Source organism: Camelus ferus, chromosome 15 (genome assembly GCF_009834535.1).
Source record: "Camelus ferus isolate YT-003-E chromosome 15, BCGSAC_Cfer_1.0, whole genome shotgun sequence".
Taxonomy (NCBI): Eukaryota; Metazoa; Chordata; class Mammalia; order Artiodactyla; family Camelidae; genus Camelus; species Camelus ferus.
In genome coordinates, this window is record NC_045710.1 from 6,273,671 (window position 1) to 6,298,473 (window position 24,803).

At 45.7% G+C, this 24,803-nt stretch overlaps 1 long non-coding RNA gene across 1 annotated transcript; it reads right to left on the reverse strand.

Annotated features, from left to right (window-relative positions):
• Positions 1–695: 695 nt before the first annotated feature.
• On the reverse strand, positions 696–23,155 carry LOC116668884. The gene is made up of 3 exons (XR_004326113.1): positions 22,498–23,155; positions 19,954–20,055; positions 696–1,036 (listed from the first exon to the last, which is right to left on the reverse strand). It is a non-coding gene; the product is annotated as an uncharacterized LOC116668884 (long non-coding RNA).
• Between the last annotated feature and the right edge of the window lie 1,648 nt (positions 23,156–24,803).

The window sequence follows — 24,803 nt, forward strand, 5'->3', positions numbered from 1 at the left end:
TCAGGAAGCATCCTGGCAGCCGTACCTCTCCAGCTAAAGGACTTCATTATTCAGTGATTGTGGTGGTGGCTGGTGAGGGGAGTGGAGGGTGAAGCCCAGCTTGGGAATTGGCTGCTTAACCCCTGGAAAATAAGAATATCCTTGCAATGAAGAAATTAAACTTTGGGAGAGAACTGCAACTGCAGTTGTTGATACTTCTGGCAGAAGATGTGTTCTGAGTGATGTTTTCCTTGGCAACAGGGCTAGCCTGGCAACTGGGGTTGAAGCAGTTCCTCTCCTCACCTCTGCACGAGGACCACCCCCGTTGCAGTTGGGCTGCCAACCCCCTCCCCCTTTCAAAGACCGACTCAAATGCCCATCTTCAGGGACCCTCCAGATCTCCACTCCCTGCTCAGAACCTCTATAATTTCCCACCGTTTCCAACGAATCACTAGCTATTACGTAGGAGAGAGAGATGGTAGAGGTGCAGTCATTAGGAATATGCAGAAGGATAGTGTTTATATTCAGATGAGAAATGAGACAGCGTTTGAAACACAGGTAAGCCATGTTTCTATTTTTAATGCTTAGTAACTTGAGACAGCCACAGTGCTATCCATTATTGCTGATACATTTCGACAGCAGTATCTTATACAATTGCTATTGTCTTCTTGCAGAGCTCCAAGCTTTTGCATTGGATTTCTTGGCTTCATCCCTGAGAGAGGTGGAGGAAGAGTCAACAGCATTCATTAAGGACTGTTAATGAATTACAGAACTCCTTTGTAAGATTTAACTCAGAAATATATCGTAAGTCCTCAGAGTTGGCATGTTTACATCATGATTGATTTGGCCTATTCTGTAACATGGTAAAAAATTCTGACATGTGCAGTAAAACATGGATGACTTATACCCTATTTGAATAAAAGATGGAAAGCGGGCTTTGTGACGCAGACTTTCCGTGAGTTGATCAGTACTCAGTGCTTAAAGAGACACGTACGGGCGTCTGGTTCAAAATGACAGATCAGGCAGAGTTTGCTTCTCTTGTTTTTTGCAACTCCCCCTGAAATTAAGATATTGAAGTTTTTTTAAAAAAAAAAGTTCAGAAAGGGAAAAGGGACAGGGAAGGAGTTATAAAGGGGAGAGAAAATCACAAGAGATTTCAACACACGTCTGGAAGATGGGAAGCTGATAGTAGAAAGTGGCCAGATGAAACAGATGAAACACGAAGAGAAATTACAACCTAAGATACGATGTCAGAGGCTAGAGAGGAAACGGGAGTCAGCCTTCTAACAGACGAGGCTCTGGGACTTGGTCAGCAGGTATGACCAAAGGTGGGAACAGGGAGTAGGAATATAAACCAAAGGACTGATTAAAGGTCTTCACAGGGACAGTGCATCGTCCCCTACCCCACCCCATTCATGGGTAACAAAAAAGGACCAGGTTGCTGATGTGGCTTCCTCTGCTACTGTGTGAATAAGACTTTTTCTGCCAAGTTTTCACCTGGAGTGGGGAGCTGTAGGGGGCAGGGTGTTTAGTAAGGGCAGGAAGCTGGCCACTTTGGAATTGGGCTCCTCTGGGTTCAGGCGCCCACACCTGTCCATTGAGCTATGGTGATGGCTCGTGTGGAGGGACTGTCCTTCCCAGGGGCTGTGGACGGGGCAGACATCATGACTGTGCAGAACAGTATCCACAGTCACTGGCCTCAGTGAACCCGCTCCCTTCTCCTTGCAGATCTGTTGCACAGAAAGCCACATGTGATTCTCCTTTCCATGTACCCCCAGTCTGGGGTTGGAGATTTGGAGGCACTCAAAGCATACTCAGACTCTAGGCTTTGTTAGGGTTATTGATCATCCTGAAGCAATTGTGTAGCAGGACAGGAGGAGGGGTCGTAGTGGGAGGAGGCAATGAAGGCTTGGCAAATGTGGCCTCTAACATGCCCTGTTTCTCACAGAAGTTAATCTTTGTAATACCACTGGTGAAAAAGACTGTGTAACAGACACGAAATGTCTGACTTTAAGCTCAAACCCCCTCATCATGAATGGCAACTCTGCAGTGTGGGAGCTGCCCTGTTTGGATGGCCAGTTCTGCCCAGAACCAGCCCGTGATCCCAGAGAGCTGGGAAAATGCTGATGGCTACTTCTCACTGGAGACCCGAGAATTAAGCAGTGAATCAATCAGCTGAAGGAACAGAGGTCTCTGCTTAAAGCTCAGGTTCAACATTCAGTCTCTCGGCTCTCTTGTTCGCAGCTCTTTAACCTGTGAAGTGGAGTTGAGTCCCAGCCTGCTCACAACTGTACTGAGTGATGCCTGTGTGTACAGGTCCTCCTGCCGGGAAGGATCTCTTGTCCTCCGGAATGCAGCTTCCTCCTCTGTGCCATCAACCACCACTTCCTGAGAGGCTGCCAGGCTCTGCCCTGGTTTCTTTATATCAGTGGCTCTCAACAAACTTCTGAGGTGGATGCTACCTTCCTCCATTTTATGGATGCAAAGCTGATGCTCAGAAGAGCAGGGGACCTGCCTGTCTGAAAGCTACTAAGTAACAGGGCTGGGACTGGAGCCCAGGCCTGTCTAGTCCCCAGGTTTTTTCCATTATGCTCGCTATACTTAAATAAATGAGGAACCTAGGAGAATAGACAGGCTGACCTCTGAGTATAAGTAACGACAACGCTGGTACCCAGGGCTACCATGCACGTCAGGGTGACAAACCATTCCTATTTGCCTGGGACTGAGGGTGTTCCCAGGTCACAGGACTTTCAAACAGATGAGTAGGTTGCTCACTGTGTAGAGCTGTACAGGTTGTTCACTGAACAAAAGTACCCGATCAAGCAGTAAGTGGAGGCTGCAGTTCGGCCACGCTTCGTTCACCAAGCTGTCCTCTGTGGGCAGAGCTGCATCCTCCTAGACGAAGGCGCCACGTGGGCTCGCTAAGGCCCGGCCAGTTCCTCTGACACTATGGACCCAGAGCTTGAAGTATGTCAGTGATTAGGGAAATGGCCTCATTTTAAAGTAACTTTTTTACTCTCTCTTGCCAAATAATTTTTCCTAATTCCTGTGCACGTGCACATACACAAACACACAAGATCAAAGCACAAATCCCTAATCATATTCTTACAAACTAGTCCTGCCGCAGAGGAGAAACGAAGCTAGAGAAATATGATAGATTTAGAATGCCACAGTCTGACACGGCTGCTCTCCAAACCTTTCCCCTGGGTGTTTGGTAGGGACGCATTTCTCCTCCTTGGGACTGGGTGGTCCTGGGACAACCTCTGGGTAGTGACTTACGAGCAAAAGTGGGTGTCTCACTTCCAGAGTAGAAAAATTAATTATTCTGAAAGAGCCCCTCAACTTCTTTCTCGGCCACTGTGACTGGCCACATACAAGGTGGTGGCAGCTCTGTCAGCCAGGGTCTTAGACGGGGGGACCCGGAGCAGATCCCCTGGCCAGCTCGTGATGGACGAGTAGCCTAGGTAAGAACTAGGTAAGAACTAAATCTTGGCTGTCCCAAGACAGTTCTACTGGGGGTGTTTCTTACTGTGGCATAATCGAGCCTGCCCTCACTGACACAAAAACGGGAAAGAAATTGACACTCGTCTCCATGAACCACGTTAGGCCCTGGAGAATAAGGGAGTCAGGTTTGCAGTTTTCAGAGTCCACACTACTCTATCTCACTGGGGATTTTAAACATGAATAAGTTGAATAATAAAGTTAGTCTTAAAGATATTCTTAGAAACTGAGATTTTTTAAAACTGTGATTGTAATTTTTTTTTAGTAAGAGTTGCTTTAATGGTAGTTGTGATGGTTAATTTTGTGTCAATTTGACAGAGCTAAGGGTTGCTCAGATAGCTGGTAAAATATTATTTCTAGGTGTGTCTTTGAGGGTGTTTCCAGAAGAGATTAGCATTTAACTCTGTAGACTTAGTGAAAAAGACCACCCTCACCAATGCCAGTGGGTACCATTCAACCCCTTGATGGTCTGAAGACAACAAAAAGGTAGAGGAAGGCAGAATTCTCTCTCTACCTGAGCTGGGGCACTGTCTTCTCCTGCCTGTGGACATCAGTCCTTCTCATTCTCAGGCCTCTGAACTCAGACTGAATTACACCACCAGCTTTCCTGGGACTCCAACCTGCACACAGCATATTGTGGGACCTCTCAGCCTCTATAATCCTGTGATCCAGTTCCTATCATGTCTTCTCTTAAATATATTTATATCTCTCCTATTGGTTCTGGTTCTCTGAGAACCCAAACTCATACAGTAAGTCACATAAAATCTCTGAGTAATAAAAGAAACAAATGTATTTTCCTACATTTCCTGAAAAGTTAAAACTTGTAGCGTGTGAAGGGTTAATAGTTGCTTCAGAGACCAGCTGTCCTACAAACCCTAAAATACTTCCCATCCGGCCCTTTACAGAAAGCATGTGGACCCCTGGTTTAGCTGAAAGGCCTCTGAGTTTCACCCGTTAGTCCCAGATGATAGACTTTATTCATGAAAGAAAAGGAAGTTAATATTAACCACCTATGATTTTTTCCTTTTCTTTTTTCTTTTTTGTTTAATTTCTTATTAACCACCTACGATTTTTAGTAACTTATTTCTGCCTTCATACCTAACTCAGCATGCTCACCTGGGGCCCCAAGTGAGATTGTGGAGTTATGAAACCCAAAGTAGAAAGGTTCTTGTAGACAAACCAGCCTTCGCAGGTTTTAAATTCCTTCTTGCATATGAACCAGAAACTAGATGTGAAAGTCACCTTTACTTTCTACCTCTATATTTTATTTCTTCCTTACAGATAAAATGTTAAAAGCGTTTCCCTTCCCTTCTTCTTTCTCTTATTCAGATACAAATGAAAGGAAAAAAATCTTTTCAATTTTTTGCAAGAATCAACACTAGGAATATATTCAGTTATTTTTAATCCACTCAAGAATATTTATCCAAATGCTTTGATTATTTAAACTGAAAGCAAACGTATCCCAAAATGAAATAGTTAGAAAAGCAAGTCAATCTGTTTGAACACGTATACCCACCATATAAATGCAATTTGATTCAACTCTGCGAACATTGGTAAAGCACTTACCATGTGATTCACTTGGGGAATTTACAAAGAAATGATTCCTGATCCTTGCCTTCAAGGAGCTCAGGGACCAGTGGGAGAGACAGCTGTGTTACATAATTAAAATGAAGTGAGAAATGTGAAATGACAGGTACAAAATACAGAAGGAGAATTTACATGAGTTAATAAGTCAAGAAATAAACCATGCAGAAAGCACCAGAGCTGGGGACTTTTCTTTTGAGCAGAGAGTCTCAGAAGCAGAGGCGAAGGCACGGAGCTGTGGAAGGCACGGCACAGGCTGGTGCTCGGTGTGCCCGGGGGTGAGGGCAGGGAAATGAGAGCTAGTGCCACCTTCCAAATGCCCTCATGGGTACTTAGCTTACTGCTATAGTGGGGGAAACAGCAACCTGATTTTTATAAAGAGTCCTGCATATGGCATGGAATGAAATCCTAAATTAAACAATGGCTTTCCAGCCCCAGCCCACCTCCCCTCCCAGCGCCAACATCACTCTGCCACTTGGAGTGCAGCCAGTGTGGTCCTCTGCTGGCACTGATGTGTGACAGCCACTGTGAGGGTGAGCACACGGTAAACGAGGGGGTGTGGAGCTGGCACTGGAAGACACCCTGGGGAGTGCATGCTCAGAAGAGAGTCCTGAAGGACAAGTACCTGATCCAGGGTCCCCCAGCAAGGATTTCAAGCTGTCACTTATTGAGCGCTGTGGTGCCCTGGGCATTCTGAGGTTCTGGTGGTTAAACCCTTGGCAGCATCATGGAGTAGATTCTGTGGTCTCCCATTTGATGGACAGGGCACTGGGGCTCAGCAAGGCCAAGACACTTGCCCACAGTCACACAGCTAATGATGCCAGGGCCTCTGGTGGCCTCACAGCAACCCCTGTTGCCCCCGTACCACCTGTCCTAATGCTGAGCCCAGGTGTCCCGGGTCCTGGCCATGCCTCCGTCACCACTGAGCCATCCTAACCAGCAGAGCAGCAGACGGTTACCCGAATGACTTTGGTGGCACTTTTGAAGCACATGCTCCTGTCCTCTGAGGAGCCTCTTCCCCAGGCCATGGCTGTACCAGCATCTTCCAGCCCCTAAAAAGATCCCATTCCGGCTTTCAGTTTGTATGACCTGGCAACCGCATGCCCACCTCTGGCAGCCAACTGCGGGAGAGAGTCATCTGACTCGGTGTGGCGCCTCCACCATCATGACATCATGCACCTCTAAGACCAAATAAGATCTAAACACCAGCTGCCCTTACAGCAAACTTTGGTTGCCATGATAACCGGGCCATCAGGCTCTTCCTGACTTGAACGAGGCCAGCAGCACTACTGTAGTTTGAGCTCCAAAATGCAGCCGCAGCAGGTCCCTCTCTGGCTGTGCTTTGCGGAACTCTGGGTCAATGGTCCGGGCGAGAGGGGGTGGGTAGGGGCAGAAGGGCCTCGCCTGACTGGCTGCAGGGTTCTTCAGCCTCAGGAGTAAATTTCAGAGTTAGTGCTTTGATGGGTTCAGGAGGACCCACCCTTTCCTTAGCCATCAGTGCTTCGTTGGAGAAACAGGCAACACAAGGGGGAGGTTTTGCTGCCTCCCAGACCCAGCTCTGTTGATCAGCAGTGGCCATGGTGACCAGGGATTGGCAGTCCCTGGGCTAAGAGCGGCAGTGAGCCCGGGACCAGGCTAGGGAGAGACTCGGCTTTCACCGCTCCTCTCCTGGGGTGGGCTACCTGGGCGGGTGGCCCGAGCTCCACCCTGGCCCCAGACTCCTGCCCAGACCTGGAGCCCAAGGAGAAAGGAGAGAGGAGCCAAGGAGATCAAGAAACCATCCTGGATTGGAGGAGAGTGAGGAGACATGACAACAAAACACAGGGAGGGATCCTGTATCACAGAACAACAGGAGGGGGAAAAATTGGGAAATCTGGATAAAGCCTTACTTGGGGTCCTCCTCGACTCCTCTACCCTCACCTTCAAACCATCAGCAACTCCCTTAGTTCTGCCTTCTCATTACATATCTAGAATCTGGCCACTTCTGACCACCTCCATTGCCCTCTCCCATCCCTCTCCAGCCTCCTGGGTCTCCTTGCTCATCCTCAACCTGGCCAGACACACATGCACCTCAGGGCCTTTGCACTGACTGTGTGTCACTCTTTCAGAAAGCTGCACAGCTCAAATCCATCCACCTCTCTCATCCCCACTCCCTCCCCCGATTTCATCATCACGGGGAGGCTTATTTTAAATTAAATCTCCCCTCCTACACTTCAGACTCTCTTTGTTTTGCTCTAATTTTCTTTCCATAGCCCTTTCTCCTTCTAGCATACAATTTAATTTACTTATTAATTATGTGTATTGTTTGCTTCTGTTTTTCTCCTACTGGAATATAAGCTCCCAGGGGCAGGGTTTTTTTCCCTGCTGTCCCTAGCAATGACCCCAGCAACTAGACTTAGTACTTGGCCCTCAGTAACTCTTGTTGATCAGTGATTAGTGTGAGAGAAGGGGGTGTGACGGCCACTTTTCTTCTCCAGGGTCAAGCAGGGCAAACCATCCATAAACTCTTCTTTCAAAAGTGTTTGTTTCTCTAGAGCAGAAATATGTCTGGTCACATGCACACCATCCAGCCAAGGCCAACACAGAAATGGAGTCCGTTCTCAAGTGTTAGCTTTGTGGAGCAGTGACACCTTGGGAACGGAGACATTCGGGTGTGAATCTGGTCTGCATCAGCTGCGTAGCTTAATCTCACTGTGCCTCAGTTTCCTCATCCATCAAATGGGGATGAATAACACCTGCCTCGTCAGGTTGCTGTGAGAAGTGAATGAAATTTTTTTCTTTTGTTTTAAACTCAACTGTCATTTTTTAAAGTTTAGGGGTTTTTTTGGTGGGGGGAGGTAAGTAGGTTTTTAGTTATTTACTTATTCTTAGAGGAGATTCTGGGGATTAAACCCAGGACGATGCATGCTAACTGTGTACTCTACCACTTGAGCTATACACGCCCTCGGAAAAGTGAATGAAATTAAATGCAGTAACTCATGTCAAGCCATTAGCACACGACACGGTCTGGCCCATAATAAGCACTCAGAGGATGTGGGCTCAAAATGCACTGGTAAAAGATGATGGTTTAAAATCCAAAAGACATTTTTCCAGAGAATTAATGGGGAAAGCCAGTTATTCCCTAGTGCTCATGAGAAACGTTTGGTTAATTGAACTGAGGATATATAATCAGCTAAAGGCTGCTATCAGCCCGGTGAGCACTGATGGGGGACACGCCGGCCACTGTACCGAGACGGGCAGGGCTAACTTCTCAAGCACTGCACAACTTGGTTTCACCTTCTGGCACTGAACTCATCATAGGATGAGAGCAGAATGGGACAGAGCTCAAAGGACACCTAGCGATGACAGGGTCTAAATGCCATCCTTTCGGATGAGCAAGCTGAGGCCTGGAGAGGCGGTAATACCTCGCCTGGGGTCACACAACTGGTGTGTGTCACACACCACTGCCCTTCTCCGCATCCTGCCGGAGGACTGAACGAGGTGCGTAGGCAAAGCCCCTTAGCCAGGTGGCTGTCCCACTGAGTGTGTAGCTTCCCAGGGTCACACCAGCTGGAGGAGAAGAGAAATTCCACAGAGGTCTGCCTGCTTCCAAAATCGTGCCCTTTTGGATGCTCAGCATGACTGTATCAATAACTAGAAAATGGATTAGCATGTCTCCTTTGTAAAAGACCTGTGGCCTGGTGTCATCTATGGAAAAAACAGCTCTGCCCCAGGCCCCTGCTCTCAGCCTCGGCATGTGAAGCCTGAGCTCCCTTCTCCTTCTCTGTCTCTCAGTCCTTTTTCATATCACAATTGCTCTCACCTGGAGAGCAGAGAGTGCCTCCTGCTTGGCTTCTAGCCTGGAGGGAAAGAACCTGTTAGCGACACGAAGGCCAAGCCTGCCCCCTGCTGACCACTAGTGGTAAACGTTTCCAGGACAATAACCCCAGTTCAAGCTGAGTGAGGGTTCCCAGAACCTCTACATGGGGCAGCCACCCTGCCCTTAAGTTAAGGAAGTGAGCGTAGCTTTGGGCCTTGACCGATGCCCTTTGGAAAGTACACTGTTTGATTTGAATTGAATGTTTATTTGAGGAGACATGCTCCATCCCCCAACTTCACAGCACCGCTGGCTGTTCCTTCAATGACCCTTAATTTACTGTTCATCAGGTCCTACCATGGGCCAGGCAGCCTACTCAGGGCTGTAGGAAATACAGAGATTTCTAAGACCTTTATATCAACTCACAAAGATGAAAACACAGCATGGTGTACCATGCAACTTGTGGAGCGCCTGTTATGTGCTGAGGAGCGTGCTCTGCACATCCTTAAAGGTGGTAACGGTTAGAACCGTGACTGTAAGACAGGGCACACACACCACACAGCAGGTGCCCGGTAATTGTCAGCGATCATCAGCTTTACCACTGGTCAAGGATGAGTGGGCACGTTGGAGTGGAGATGGGCTTTTAGTGGAATGAAGTGTTTATACACACACACACACACACACACATATGTATATACCTGCTTTAGTTCAAACGCTTTTTCTCTTAATGCATCCATGGTGCTGGAAAAAAGAAGTTGACCTTGAAATGGTTTCTCCCTCTTCCCGGAAAGGCCAGTGAGAGCAGAGTGGGGTCTTCCTCCCACACCTCCTCCTGTAGCTGAGGAAGACCCCGAGGGTGAAGGCCAGGTGGTGGCCCAGGATCCCAGGGTACCATCTACCTGTTCCAATTTCAGTCTTGGTCAATGAGGTTAACAGAGTTCTTTCCTGCAGGATTCTCAGGCTCTCAATCTGCTAACGGGACCTCCAGGAGGGAACTGAGGGGGTAACATTTCCCAGAACCTTCATTCAAGGAGTGCTTCTTAGAGACCAGTGTTCAGAGGGGAAAATCGTGTTCCCATGGACTTGTGCGGACCCTGTAGAGCCAACTGGGCAGGCAGCTGTCCTTGGTGCTTCCGAAACCCAGCCCTGGCCCTGTGCAAGCTGCCCCAAAGAGCCATTCTCCGCAGGCTTAGGCGTAATATCGCAGACAAAAGCTATTCTTGGTCCTACATCTGGAGAGTTAAAGGGGCGCACAGGGTCTCTGTGAAAGCAGGGTGAACTGCTCAGGCTCACTGTCACACGGCCCTGACAGCAGAAGTCTCAAGGCGTCAGGGGTCACTAAACACAGCAGCAATGCAGCCAGGGGTCAATGGTTGGATCCATTTCTTCCTTTGCCAAAAAGCCAAGACAAGCCACTGGAAACACACACAGCTGAAGCAGCCCCCGTGTGCGGCCCAAAGGCAAACAAACGTGTTGGGTTCTTAAGAGGTTTTGCCTCCTCATTCTTAGGAATAGTGTGGGGACTGAAGTCAAAGCCATTATTCCTGCTTGTGGCTTCCAGACAATGACACTGGATTTGGAATTCCTTTAACCAAGGTCTGAAGGAAGAAAGAGAGCTGCTCTAATGGATGAGCAACTAGTGTTGGTGAAACCCAGTCAGAGAGAGGCGGCAGCAGAGAGAGCACTTGCTTGGGATTGCCATGGTCAGACACAGCCAAGGCTAGAGACAGAACACTGAGCATCTGGGCTGGACCCTGAGGATGCAGAGACAGTAAGATGCAAGGCGCTCATGGTCTAGAGTGGAGGACAGATCCTTAAGCAGAGGGTTAGAATGCCACCAATGGGGTCTCCTGGGAGCATCATGGAGAAGGGGCAGCTTGCTCCAGTGGGTGTGGGTCAGGGCTCTGGGTTGCCAACAACTACCACATGTAAGCAAAAAATAATTCATGAGGAGTCAGGGAATGATAGAACAACTGGAGAGCTTGGCTCCAAAAACAAGCAGGATGGAAAGCAGGCTGGATAAGAGCCCAGTGCAGGGCAAGAGGAGGGCAAGTGGTGGCTCCAGAGAAATGTGCCTGAGCTGTGTGCTCAAGAATCAGAAGGAGAACGGAGGAGGCGAGGGGCTGGATGAGCAAGGGCTTCTGGGCAGAACTGCATGGTGAGCATGGGACACGCGGGTCCATGGTGCTGGAGCAGAGGGCAGAGCCCAGGGTTGGTGGGGCAGGCTGCGAAGGGCTCAGGGCCAAGAGAAATTGCAGGACTGGCTGTAGCCTGGAACAGGGAGGGAGAGATGGGGTGGGCAGCTGGCGGTGGGTGGGGTGTGGGATTTAAGGAGGGGGTTGGTGCTTCAATGAGCTGAATCACTTGGGTCCTGCTCCCCAAGTGGGAAGCATTGGAAAGCTCCTGCCCTTCCAGGGTCTGACCAGGGAGGGTGCCAGCGATGGAAAGACAAGAGGAGATTCAAGTATAGGAGAAGGGAGATTAGTGAGACCTCATGATGTATTTGAGGGTGATTACTGGATGACCCTTTAAACGAGGGACAAAAACCCAGAGTGTGTGGGGCCCAGAAAACTGGCGATAGTGCCCGGCCTCAGGACCTTGTAATCCCAAAGGGAAAATACTCTATGCTGAGCCCATAAAACCATCCCCAAGGCCAGCAGGGTTTGTGGCAGCCTTGAGTCAGGCCTCCCTGATCGCTTACTGTCCTTACCATCACTGAAGTAGAACGTCTTCATTGTCCATGAAGCTCTTTACACGCACACACACACACACACACATACACACACACACACATACACACACACACACATACACACACACGCACGCACACACACGCACATGCACACACACACATACACACACGCACGCACGCACACACACGCACATGCACACACACACACGCACACACACATATACACACACACGCACGCACACACACATACACACACACATGCACACACACACACATACACACACACACACATGCACACACACTCAGTCGGATAAAACCCTCAATATGCAAAATTAGAAAACACATTGGGAACTCACTACCTTGGGAAAACTTCCCTTGTCCAGTGACTGCTTCTGCTAAAAACAGGCATCGGGGAGGGTACAGCTCAGCGGTAGAGTGCCTGCTTAGCATGCACAAGGTCCTGGGACCTCTATGAAAAAATACATAAATAAATAAACCTAATTACCTCCCTCCCCAAAAGAAAAAAAGTTAAAACAAAACAAAACAAAATGAGTTAACACTAGCAGCCCTTTTGCGCCCCACCTTCTCCCCAGGGACACCCAGGTCGGCCCTTCCATACTGTCATCCAACAGGAGGAACTGAGCTTTGGGAGGAGAGCTGATTCCATGTCTTGGGGCAGGAAGTAAGTCAGGTGAGCCTGGACCGTCCTGTTGCCCCCAGGAATCAAGAGGACCATCTAACACATCAGGGTGGCACTGAAGGAACCAAGGGACTGCCAACATCCCACTGACTTCGCTGTGCACCAGTGCCGATATTTATTATTGTTTTGAGGTGTGATTGACATTAAATTCGTTTCAGGTGTGCAGTATAATGATTCGATATGTGTATGTATTGCAGAATGATCACCACAGTAAATCCATCACCTCACATAGTTACAGCTGTTTTTTCTTGTGATGAGAGCTTTTCAGATCTGCTCTGAGCAACTTTCAGATAGAGGATACAGGACATTAACAACAATCACCATGCTGTACATGACATCCCCGGGACTTCTTTATCTTCTAGCCGGAAGTTTATACCTTTTAAGCTCCTTCACTCACTTCCCCTAGCCCCTGCCCCAGCCCTCTGGCAACCACCAATCTGTTCCTTGTATCCATGAGGGTTTTTCCTTAGGTTCTACATATAAATGTGGTTGTACAATATTTGTGTTTCTCTGTCTGACTTAGTTCACTTAGCACAATGCCCTCAGGGTCCACCCATGTTGTTGCAAATGGCAGGATTTCCTTCTTTTTATGGCTGAGTAATATTCCACTGTGTGTATATACCACATTTTCTTTGTCATTCATCCACTGAAAGACACTTAGATTGTTTCCACGTCTTGGCTATTGCAAATAATGCTGCAGTGAACATGGGGGAACAGATATCTGTGTATCTTTCCGAGTTAATATTTTCATTTCCTTCAGACAAATACCTAGAAGTGGGATTGCTGGATCATGTGGCAGTTCTACTTCAATATCAATATTTATGATTTGCTAAAATAGGTCTGTGAAAGACTGTGAGTTCACTACAGTACTTAAAGGAGAAAGGACACGTTAAGTACACAAAAAGAGAGTAGTGTCGCAGAAGATAGGGTTATGTAATTTTATTGATTTTTAAAATAAAAATGAGTAACTTGTTACTTCTATTAGATGTAGTTTCTAAACTCAGAAGTGCATGAGCGTGTGACCCAGTTAAACTCATGAGCCTCGAGGGCCTTGTAAGGACTTGGATTTCTGCCTCGTGTGAGATGGGACAGATGAGATCAAAGTGCATCAGGACCAGCGCTGAGTGTGGAACCCAGGAATCTCGCCCCTGTCCACACTTTCCACCACCTCATCCTGCCCTGTCTCTCTGGAATATTTTTTTGCCTCTTTGGGTTAGGTCAGCCCACCCAAAGCGTGATTCTGCAGGTTTTTTAAAACGTGCATCTCCCAGGCCCAGTCACCAACCTCTGTAATCTCCCCGCATGGCATGGGGCTGAGCCAAGATAAGCCTCCCATCAGGCACAGGCAGAGAGAGGGACAGCGACACCTCCCTGGGGCTCATCAGGCAACACAGTGGGGCTTTTGGATGGTGGGTACAGGGGGGCCTTGGAAATCCCTGGAGCAAAGCTCACAATCATCATAATAGCTAACATTTATTGAGAATTACGCTGTGCCAGGCACTCAGCTAGATCTGCCGTGAATTCTCTGATTTAATAACATCCTACCGCAGTACGAGTACCCCATTTTACAGATGAGGGAAGTAAAGCTCGGTGACAGAGCAGCCGGTCCAGTTACATAGCCAGGATGCGGCAGGGAGGATCAGCCTCTGTATGTCTGACTCCAAAGGCCACACACTAAAGTCACGGCCCTCCATTTACATGTGCCACCTCAAATGAATCTGGTCTCTTCTCAAACTTTTTCAGCTTTTTTGCTAAGCAGGGTTATGTGATATGCAGCAGATAACAATATTAATTTTGTTCCAAACTCTACATTGTTCCCCCTGTTAAAATACTCCCATAAAAGTTAGTGCTGGAAAGGTACATCAAAACCACAATAACAATTATTAAAAAAAATAAGATAAGTGTTGGTGAGAATGTAGAGGAATTGGAACCCTTGTGCACTCTTGGTGGGAATGTGAAATGGTGCAGGCGCTTTGGAGAACAATATGGCAGTTTCTCAAAAAATTAAAAATTAGATTCTCTACACTTAAAAAATTTTTTTGTAATGAGAAAGAAAAGAAAAAGTACATGCCACATTTTTTAACCACCATGCAATAAAAACAGAGACTGGAAACTAAAGGATATTCAAAACTGAAATCAAACCAACATGAATAATTAACATTTTTGACCTTCTAAATAATTCAGATGAAGGTAGAAATAAAAACCAAAATTTCAAACTATTTAGAAAAAATACAAAAATGAGGTTGCCACCTGTTAAAATCTGTGGGATTTGTACAAAGCATACTCAAAAGAATATGTAAGGACATTAATGATTTCAGTCTTTAAAATTGCTAAATGCAATGTGGGATCCTGGATTGGATCCTAGAACAGAGAAAGGACCTAGGTGAGAAATCTAGTAGAATCTGAATAAAGTCTGTAGTTAATAGTATAGCACCAACATTGTCACCGACACTGTGGTGGGGTTTTTTTGTTTTGTTTTGTTGTTGTTTTTTTTTAGTTTTAACAAATGTAAGATGTCATTATTAGGGGAAGCTAAATGGAGGGTATATGGGAACTTTCTGTAATATCTTTGTAATTTTTCTGTAAATCTGAAATTATTTCGAAATTAGAAGTTCAAAGAAAAAGATAGCAGTTTATAGTTACATGGGTGTCAAGAGGAAGGGCATAGAGCATTCACTTGGTGGCAGGCAGTGTGGACCAGAACCTAGCAATGGGGCACTGGGCTCCTGATCCAAGTCCACTGATCACAGCACTGGTCGCAGCTCCCTTGGGGGACCAGTTCTACAGTGTTTTGGGAGTTGCTCCTGGAGGCCCAACCTTGAGCTCATCCCTGTAGCTCTTCCAATAATTTTAGAAGCACTAATTCCCCTTAGTAAATCCTCTTCCGCTTAAATTAGCTACAGTAGTTTCTTTTATTCTCAACTGACCCCTAACTGAGGTACAGATAGAAACACTGAATATATTCACCTCATAGGAGGAAGTGGAAAAGCTGTCAAATGTTCACCTCCCTCTGCACAAAAAAGGTGGCAATCCTTGATAGTTTTTACAGGCAAATTCTATCAAACTTACAACAAATAGATCTTTTAAATTATATCACAGCAAAGAAAAATATGTAAAAATTCTTAATTTTATTCTAATGAAATTACTTGAATTCCAAACTATGTAAGAATAGAGAATATAATAAAAGATTAACACTTTTATTTATAAATGATGCAAAACCTAAATAATCCTACTGGTTCCAGTAGAGTAATAAAAGAATAAAAGACTGACAGAGACTAACTTTGTAGTTAAAAGCACAGATTCAGGAACAAGACTGAAGAGGTTCAAATTTGGTTCCACCTGTTTGATTTTGGGTAAGTTACCTAACCTGTCTGTTTCACTTCCTTCATATGTAAAATGGGGATGATGATGTACCTACCTCATGGGGTTGTTATAAGTTAAAATATGTAAATACAAAAAGTGTTTAGGAAGGTAAGTATGTGCAGTACATGCTGTGTATGAGTTGCTGTTATCATTAATATCAGTCTAGATGCAATGTAGCAAATTGCATCAATAAACTTAAGGAGAAAAATCACCCAATGTTATTGGCAGATGCCAAAAGAGTTTTTGATTAAATTCAACATTCCTCATAAAAACTCACTGTGACCTAGGAAAATAATGAAATTTATTTAACATAATAAAAAATGTGTGTCAAACATCAACAGATACTTTGGGATAAAGGGAGTGAAGTTAAGCCAAATCATAGATATGCTTGATTCACTTTCCTGTCATTTATTCAATAACATTCATCAAGGACATACTGGGATCCCGTGCTGGGAATGCAGCCATAAACACAGCTTGATGGGTCCTGATTCTTGTGAGCTTACATTCTAAAAAGAAAAACTTCAGAGACTGATAAGTGTTATGCAAAACATTAAAATAGGGTGGTGTGTTCATGAGTGACCAACAGGTGACATGAGGCTGATGTCTGAATGAGGGGAGTGAGTCAGCCATGAAAGAGGTCAGGAGAAAGGGCATCTCAGGCCCTGAGAACAGCTACTGCAATGGCTCTAAGTGGGAGTCAGCGTGTAATGGCCACAGAACATAAAGAAGGACCAAGTGCTAAGCTATAAAGATATCGAGAATTAAACCCTACAAGAAACGTGTAAAACCTACAAGAAGAGTATTATAAAACCCAGATGGTGGTCTTTGAACAAAACCTTAATGAAGAAGTATACCATGTTCATGAATGGGAAGACATGGTAAGATATTATTTTCCCCCAAATAATCTATAAACTCAATGCAATTATAACTTAAAAATTCCATTATGTTTTTAGTTTACTTTAATTTGGAGCTTGACATATAAATTATAAAATTCATCTAGACAAGTAACTTCAAGAATAGCCTAGAAATAAATGTTATGGTAGCTCACAGAGAAAAAAATGTGACAATGAGTGTGATATATCCATGTATGACTGAAAAATTGTGCTGAACACTGGAATTTGACACAACATTGTAAAATGATTATAAATCAATAAAAAATGTTAAAAAAAAAGAATAGCCTAGAAATTTTTGAATAAAAGAATATTAATGAGACAGTCATACCCTAGAGACATAAAAAATCAATTATATAACAACAATAATTAAAAGAATATGGAGCAGGTCTGTGATAGATCAGTGAAACATAACTGAGAATCCAGAAATAGATCATGTACCTATGGAAATTTAGTATTGTATTCTAAAGGATAAAGAAACATTTAGAATTAGAATAGAAAGGATAGATGGATTATTCAGTAAGAATTTTAGAATAATTAGCTATCAATTTTAAAAAAAAGTTGAGCTTGGTCTCAGCCTTATTCAGCAGATTGGAGATTTAAATGTGAAAAACAGGCTATCAATGTTCTATGAGAAAATGTATCTTCGTGTGGTGTTTGAGCAGGACAGCAAAACCAGAAACCAGAAAAGGAAAAGTTTAACAGTTTACCATATAAAAATTTGTAAACTTCTTGGGGGCAGGAATAGCTCAGCAGTATAGTGCGTGTCTAGTCTGTGCGAGGTCTTGGGTTCAATCCCTAGTGCCTCTATAAAAAAGAAAATAAATAAAATAAAGTTTTAAAAAAACATAAACTTTTGAATGGTAAAAGACACCAGTAAATGATATTAAACAATAAACGAACAAGCCCCAGACTGGGGAAAAATATTTGCAAACTGTATATCCAACAAAGGACTTGGCATCCAAAATATAATAAAGAACGCTCTAAACTCAACAGTAAGAAATAACCAAAAATGTCTCCAGACATTGCTGATGTCTCCTGGCATTCATCACCCCCAGTCAAGAGCCAATGAATTCGAAAGGAGCAAAAGACTTGAAGAGACACTTCCACAAGAAGGAGACATGGACTGAAAATAAATGCACAGGAAAAGATGTTCAATATGAGGAAAATATAAATTAAAGCTCTGATAAGACAATGCCACACGCCTATTAGAACGGCTAAAATAATGAAACGCAGGTAACACCAAGTGCTTGTGAGGAAGTGGAGCGATTGGAGCTCTCGTTCTTTGCTGGTGAGGCTGTAAATGGCACAACCACTCTGCACAAGAGTTTCTTGCAAAGTTAAACATATACTCACCACGTGACCCAGCAATGACACCTCTGAGTATCTACCCCAGAGAAATAAAAATGTACGTTCACACCAGAACCTGCACGCAAACATTCCTAACAGCTTGCGCTGCACTAGCTCAGACCTGGAGACAACCCAGATATCTTGCACCCGGTGGCTCATCCACACCACGGACACCACTCGGTAATGAAAGGGAGCAAACTACTGATCCACTCAGCAACCTGGGGCATCTCAAGGGCATTACATTGAGTGAAAAAAAGCCAATCTCCAAGGGTTACACACTGTGATTCCACTTATACCACATTTCTAAGTGACAAAATTGCGGGGATGGAGACCAGATTGGTGGTTGCGAGGAGTTGGAGTTGAGGGAGGGTGTGACTATTAAGAAATAGCACAGGGATTTTCTTTCTGGTGATGGGAGAGTTCTGTATCCTGATTTGGCGATGATTATTCAAATCTACACATATGATAAAATTTCCAAGAACTGTGTATGCACATACACGTATGCACACACGCCAGTGCACATAGAAACTGGTGAAATCCAAATAAGGTTCGTAATTTACTTAATAGGATTGCAACAACGTCAACTTCCTGATTTTAACAATCCACTGATGGTTATGTAAGATATTAAGGGAACCTGGGGGAAAGGTATGCAGGAACTCTCTGTACTAATTTTGCAACTTCTTGTGTCTTAAATTCTTTCAAAATGAAGTTATAATTTAGGGGAAAAAAGGGGAAAAACACAAATGAAAAACCAGGAAATATAACTGCAACATATATAATAGAAAAAGACGTACCATCCAAGCATAACATATAGAATTCCTATAAATCAGTATGAAAATAAATAGCTCAGTGGGGAGGGTACAGCTCAAGTGGTACAGCACATGCTTAGCATACACAAGGTCCTGGGTTCAATCCCCAGTACCTCCTCTAAAATAAATAAATAAAAATCTAATTGCCTCTCCACTAAAATTTTTAAAAAATAAAATAAAATAAAATAAATAGCCCAATCAATAAGTAGACAAATATCAGGAAACTCAGGGAAGAAATATAAATGTTTGTATGTCCATATTCAATCTCACTCATAGTCAAATACATTCAGATTCAGACAAAGAAATGTAAGTCTCCATCCATGAAGACTGACAGAGGTGCAGAGAAAAGTCCACTCCCAGACACTGCCAGCGATGGCGATTGGCTGGATGCAGAGAAAAGTCCACTCCCAGACACTGCCAGCGATGGCGATTGGCCAGCATGCTAACAGGCAGCTTGTTGGCACTTCTCTAAATTTCACATGTTTACACCATTCGACCCAGTAACTCTACTTCTAGGAAACACGAAGACGTACACTGCAGCGTTGTTATAACGGTGAAAAACTGCAGCTGGCCTTCATGTTTATTACAAGAGACTCGTTAGACAAATTATACTAATGGCAACTTATATTTATTACTGCTTTTGATGTTCTGGGAAGTTTCATGAGTGTTTTACATGTAACAACTCAAATTAATCCGCACAACCATCCTATGCAGTAGGTTCTAGATACGGTTATTATGCCTGTTTTACTACTGGGGAAACTGATGTTCATTAGCCAGTGGGGAAGCTGGGAGTCACAGTCTAGGTTTAAGACCTCTAAGCCATTCTGTCCCTTCTTCCTCATTCTTTAATTCAACCAACCCACTCCCCAGCACCTGCCTCCTTCCTCCCTGTCCCCACGCTCAACCTGACGGCCTAGGAGGGCCCCTCGGACAGAATGGGCAATGCCTCGGAGCGATGAGGCAGCCCTACAGCACACCAGCCACACCAGGCTGCAGAAAGTCGTCAAGGGGCCGCCTGGGACAGGCACGTGCTGCGCAGCCAGGCCTGTGGGAAGATGGCGCCCTTCAGCACGATCTCATCGGACCTGGCTTGTTAGGACAGGCCTCAGGTCAGAACGTCAGGGGACTGACGCTTCAGTGGGACTAGGAATTAGGCCAGGAGGCCCAGGGGCTTTGTTGAGACACTTGGGCCTGGTTCTCCACTCGAGCCTGGCCCCGATTCGTGATGGCCAGGAGGTGCCGCAGGGCCCTCTGGCTGGGGTGCTAAGCGCTGCTTCTGCTTTGCTCACCTGCACTGAGGAATTCTCTGGTGGTGGTGGGGACGAGACAGAAGAGAGACGGAGAGAGAAGGAGCTGGAATAGTGACTCCAGGGCTGTGGGTAAGTGAGGACCTGGAAACAAACCGAAAATAGGAAACTAAGAAAAACACATTGGAGTAATGGAAATTTTATATCCCAATGAACTAAGAGACATCAGCTAGGCTCACTAAGTGGAAAGGACTGAACTAAATATCCTACCCCATTTAATCCTTAGGTTCAACCTGTGAGGTGGAAATTATCACACCCATTTTATCAGTAAAGCAACAGGCTCAGAAATATCAAGTGACTTGTCCAAGGTCATCTCAGGTCATGTATTCAGACCTGAATCCAGTGTTGGTCCTTCTATTGCACTACACGGATCTAGTCTACTAAGCACTGGCATCTCGGAAGTGAATCATCAGGGCTTTGTAGGGCTGGTTTTCCTGGGTTTTGCTTCTCTTTCTCCTAAAGTTATTATTTAGCTAAGGTGGTGGCTGGTGAGAGTAGCCTGGGGAGTTTCATCTCCGTGCTGGAGCTGACCACGCTGTTCCTCCCCCTCAGCCCCCTACTCACTCACTAATGGCAGGACTTGCGTCCTGTTAGCATAGGTTGCTCTATGTCTACCAGTTCAGAATAACATTAAACATTAAAGCTGGCTGCACCCCCATTCCTCAACACACACACACCCCACTGTACTTAGAAGTCAATATTGCGGCCTCCTTATCCAGGGAAGCAAACTATTAGAGAAGAAATTATTCAGAAACAAGCCAACTGAAAACTGAACTTGGTAAGGAAATAAATTAACCCCGAGCCTGCAAAATCATGGCCTTACATTCTGACTTATTTGTCTCTTTTTCAAGTCAATCTGTGGGAAATCCCCTCCTTCAGACAAAGCCTGGGAGGGGCAGAAACACAGCCTTCAGGGGAGGGGACCCAGGCGAAGGAAGACCAGAGCAGGGCTGACAGAAGAGCAGGTAAAGGCCCTGCTGGGAGGAGGAAGGGAAAAACAGGGCCCCCGTGTAAGATGGTGTGCTTCCACAGGAGGAGATGTGGAGAGAGAGGTCCCTTGGCAAGCTTTCTGGGGTTCGCAGAGGGACTGGAGGGCACAGGGAGGCTGACCCAACCCCACCCTCAGCCCACTGCCTCGCTCTGAAATCCCACAGCTAACAAGTCACACTTGGGATGAAGTATTGTGTCTTCCTGCTCTCTGAGGATGCTTTTTCCTCAACAAAGGACTCTGCGCACCCTGAAGGTCTGAAAAGGGAATGTCAAGTTCAGAAAGAGAAAGGAGATGCTCTGGAGCCACACAGAGATTAGCTCAGTTTTGAGGAGGGTTGACCTTGCTTCCTGGTGGTTGGGAAACAAAAGAACTCCATGGAGGGAATGGCTGATGGGCTGCAGAAAGGAAATCTCATAAACAAGCTGAGGGATAGCCACCCAGTGGAATATCATCCAGCCTTAAAAAGGAATGAAATTTTGACACAGGCTACAACATGGATGAACCTTGAAGACATTATGCTAAGTGAAACAAGCCAGACACAAAAGGACAAATATTGTAAGATTGCACTTGTAGGAGGTCACATAGACAGAAAGTAGAACAAGATGCCTACAAGAATGGGAGGCAGGAATGGGAAGCTAGTGTTTCATGGGGACAGAGTTCCCGTTTGGGATGATAAAAAGTTCTGGAGATGGATGGTGGTGATGGCTGCATGCTGTGAATGTGCTTAATGCCACTGAATTGCACACCTGAAAATTGTTCAAATGGTAAATTTTAGCGAATGTGTATTTTAGCATACCCACAAAAAATTAGCTAAATCTAGTAAAGCTTTTAACTCTAACTTCCAGTTTACAGTAAATACAGGGATTAGAAGAACAAGTTAAATGACACTGAAGACACATCAGGCAAACACAGAATGCAGGACATTCTACAAGAAAACTGGCCTGAACTTCAAAAAGTCAATGTCATGGGGGAAAAAAAAGTGGAGGAGTTGTTCAAATTAAGAGACTACAAAGATACAATAACCAAATGTAATCCATCCATTTAATAGGATCCTGCATCAAAAATGAACAAACAAAAAGGCATATTTGAAATGACTGGGAAAATTTGATTATGCGCTAGATATTAGGTGGTATTAGAGAACTAATGTTAGTTTTCTTAGGACTGAATATGGTATTGCAGTTACGTTAGAGAACGCCCTTATTTGTAGGAGCTGCATGTTGTAATATGCTGAAATATCTAGGAATGAGGTGTCCTATCTACACCTCACTTTCCAATGATCCAGAAAAAACAAAAGCCTCACACACCATAGAGGGGGAAAAAGCAAATATGGTAAAAGAGAAACAACAGTTGAATCCTAGGTGATGGGTGAACACTGTAGAACTCTTTCCATTTTTCTGTGTGTTAAAAACATTCTTAATAAAAAGTTGGGAGAGAAAATTTCTAGCTATGAAGTTTAAGGAGCTGTGTGACTTTGGGCAGTCTCCTTGACTCTCAGGCCTTAGTCTCATCCGAAGAACAGGGCTAAAAATACCTACCTCACACTGTCGTCTGGATTAAACGTGTAAATCACCTGGTCCAGGTGCCCAGTGGCTGGGGCGTTATCGGTATTAGCATTATTACGACGGTCCCCAGCATGGTGACTGAATAGTGATGAGTGGCTTTGGGAAAATCACTTGAGCTCCTCGGGCCGCAGTGACTCTACCTGGGGGTGGGTGAGGGGCCCCTTAGAGGTCACCACACCCGCCCGCGAGCGACGGTGGACAGGAAACCACTCGGGGTCCGGCCGCCGGAAACGGGGGCGGGGCTTGCGGTGGCCGGGGCTGGAATCCCAAAACACTGGATGAGCGCAGCCTCTCGGAAGTTGGGGGCGGGGCCTGTCTCACGGACCAATCGTGGAGTAGCTGTCAAAACGGGCGCCAGGGGGAAAAAGGGACGATCCTGGGAGGATCCCAGCGCTCCGCGCTGGGCGGCTGCTGCGGCGTCCTGTCTTCTGGTGACTGGGCCGCCTGGTCGGGCCCGACCCTTCCCTCTCCTGTACGCGGACAAGAGAGGAGGCACTGCAGACCAGAAGCCTGGCCCGGCTGTCTCCGCCCAGCCTGACCGCCCAGCAGAACCACGTAGACTTCTGCCCCTGCTTCCTCCTTTGTAAAGTCAGAGCAGTAGAAACCCGATGTAGGGGAGGACAGGGCATGCCTGAATGACTCAGAGGTGGGAGGCGGTGAAGGGGAGGATGGGTGACTTTTCCCCCTTGCCTCGTGGTAGTTCAACAGAAAATGAAGTCATAGTTTCTGGTTATGCTTTATGGTTCCTGTACCTACAGGATATAATAGGAGCTAAAGATAAAAAGCACATGGTGCCTGGGACAGCAATCCCAAGTATTTCAAATACTGATTACCCGAAACTGGCATGTGAATTGGGTATTAGAGGATACCAAGGAATTATTGATAATTTTGTGAGATGTGATAATGGCTTTATCAGATATAAAACTACCAATAAAAACATCCATTTCCTGGAGCTGCATGCGGAAGTGAGGTAAAATTGACAACGTCTGAGTGTTGCTTTAAAACAAACGGTCAAAGACCAAAGTTTCAGTTGTTGCTTCGTCTAAGAGATGCGATTGTCATTGATCTTTCTTCTGAGACTTGAGACTACTTTAAATAGTATGCAGTACTTTAAGAAACAGACCTCGCTAGGGAGGGTATCTTCCCTACCCCCACCTATTTAAAGTAGCATATCTTGAAATCGAAAAATCGAGTCTCACTCAGTGACAGCCCTGACTGTGTGGAGCTGTTGGAGCTTTTCCTGGTTAATCATTTCTTGCCTGGATCTTAACACTTCTTTTTCTTCAATCATTTCTGGCGTTTTGCCACGTGCAAGGCAAAAGTCTATGGCAAATCTGAAAGACCGTGTACAAAGTAAAATGAAAACTGTTACAAAGTTCATGTCTCCACCCTCACCCCAATGGAGGTTTTCAACACTCTCTTCAGGCTCTCTGATGCGCAATAAGCAGTAAATGAATTCCTAGTTCTTCAATCATTCTTTGAACTTTTTCTCAGGAATTTTTGCTCAGTTTGCAGTTTTTAAAACAACGTTGTCACAGAGGACAGTGGTCTGACATCAGACACGATTTCTGTGGGAAACTGCATCAAAGGCCCTCTCTCTGTTATTAACTTGAAGGTTTACAAAGGACTTCGCATTTTACATGAATTTTCTCATTTAATCTCATTTTGTTAGTAATCCCACAGGTTAAGTATGGCTACAAGTCCCATTTTACCAAGGAGAGCGCCAAATTTCTAAGTCAGGGGACCTGTCCCAGTGACACTGCAAATGCACCCTGAGATTCTGTAGCCCGCAAGCCCTAACCATTAGGCAGTGCGGTCACCACCGATCACTCCACAAATCTGCCCGACCTCAGGGACCCTGCACTCCCACCCAGGTACAGGTTATCTAAATCGTCGCAGCAACGCGTTTCTCTTGCGGCCAGGGGCGTTTTACAGGCATTTGCACCAACCTCATTTGCAAAACCATTTGCCCGGAACCGCGAAACGGGTTCGAGAGATGTTTTCGGAGAGGTGGGGCTCTGTAGGGTGGGGAATCCTCTCCCGCTCTCGGGCGGGCTCCAATCGCGTTGCTTCATTCAATCCCAAACCGTTCCGGTACAAACGAGCGCCCGCGCGCGCCAGGGCCACCAAGACGCGCAGGGGCTGCAGTCTTTGTCCGATGGGGCCCTCAGGGATCCCGGCAGTGGCGCCCCCAGCCCGTTCTGCGGCCCCCAGAGTCCTGAGAGGTGTAGGTCCCGCGAGGGTCCCTGGAGGGCAGGGGCGGCGGGTGCTCCCGCGCA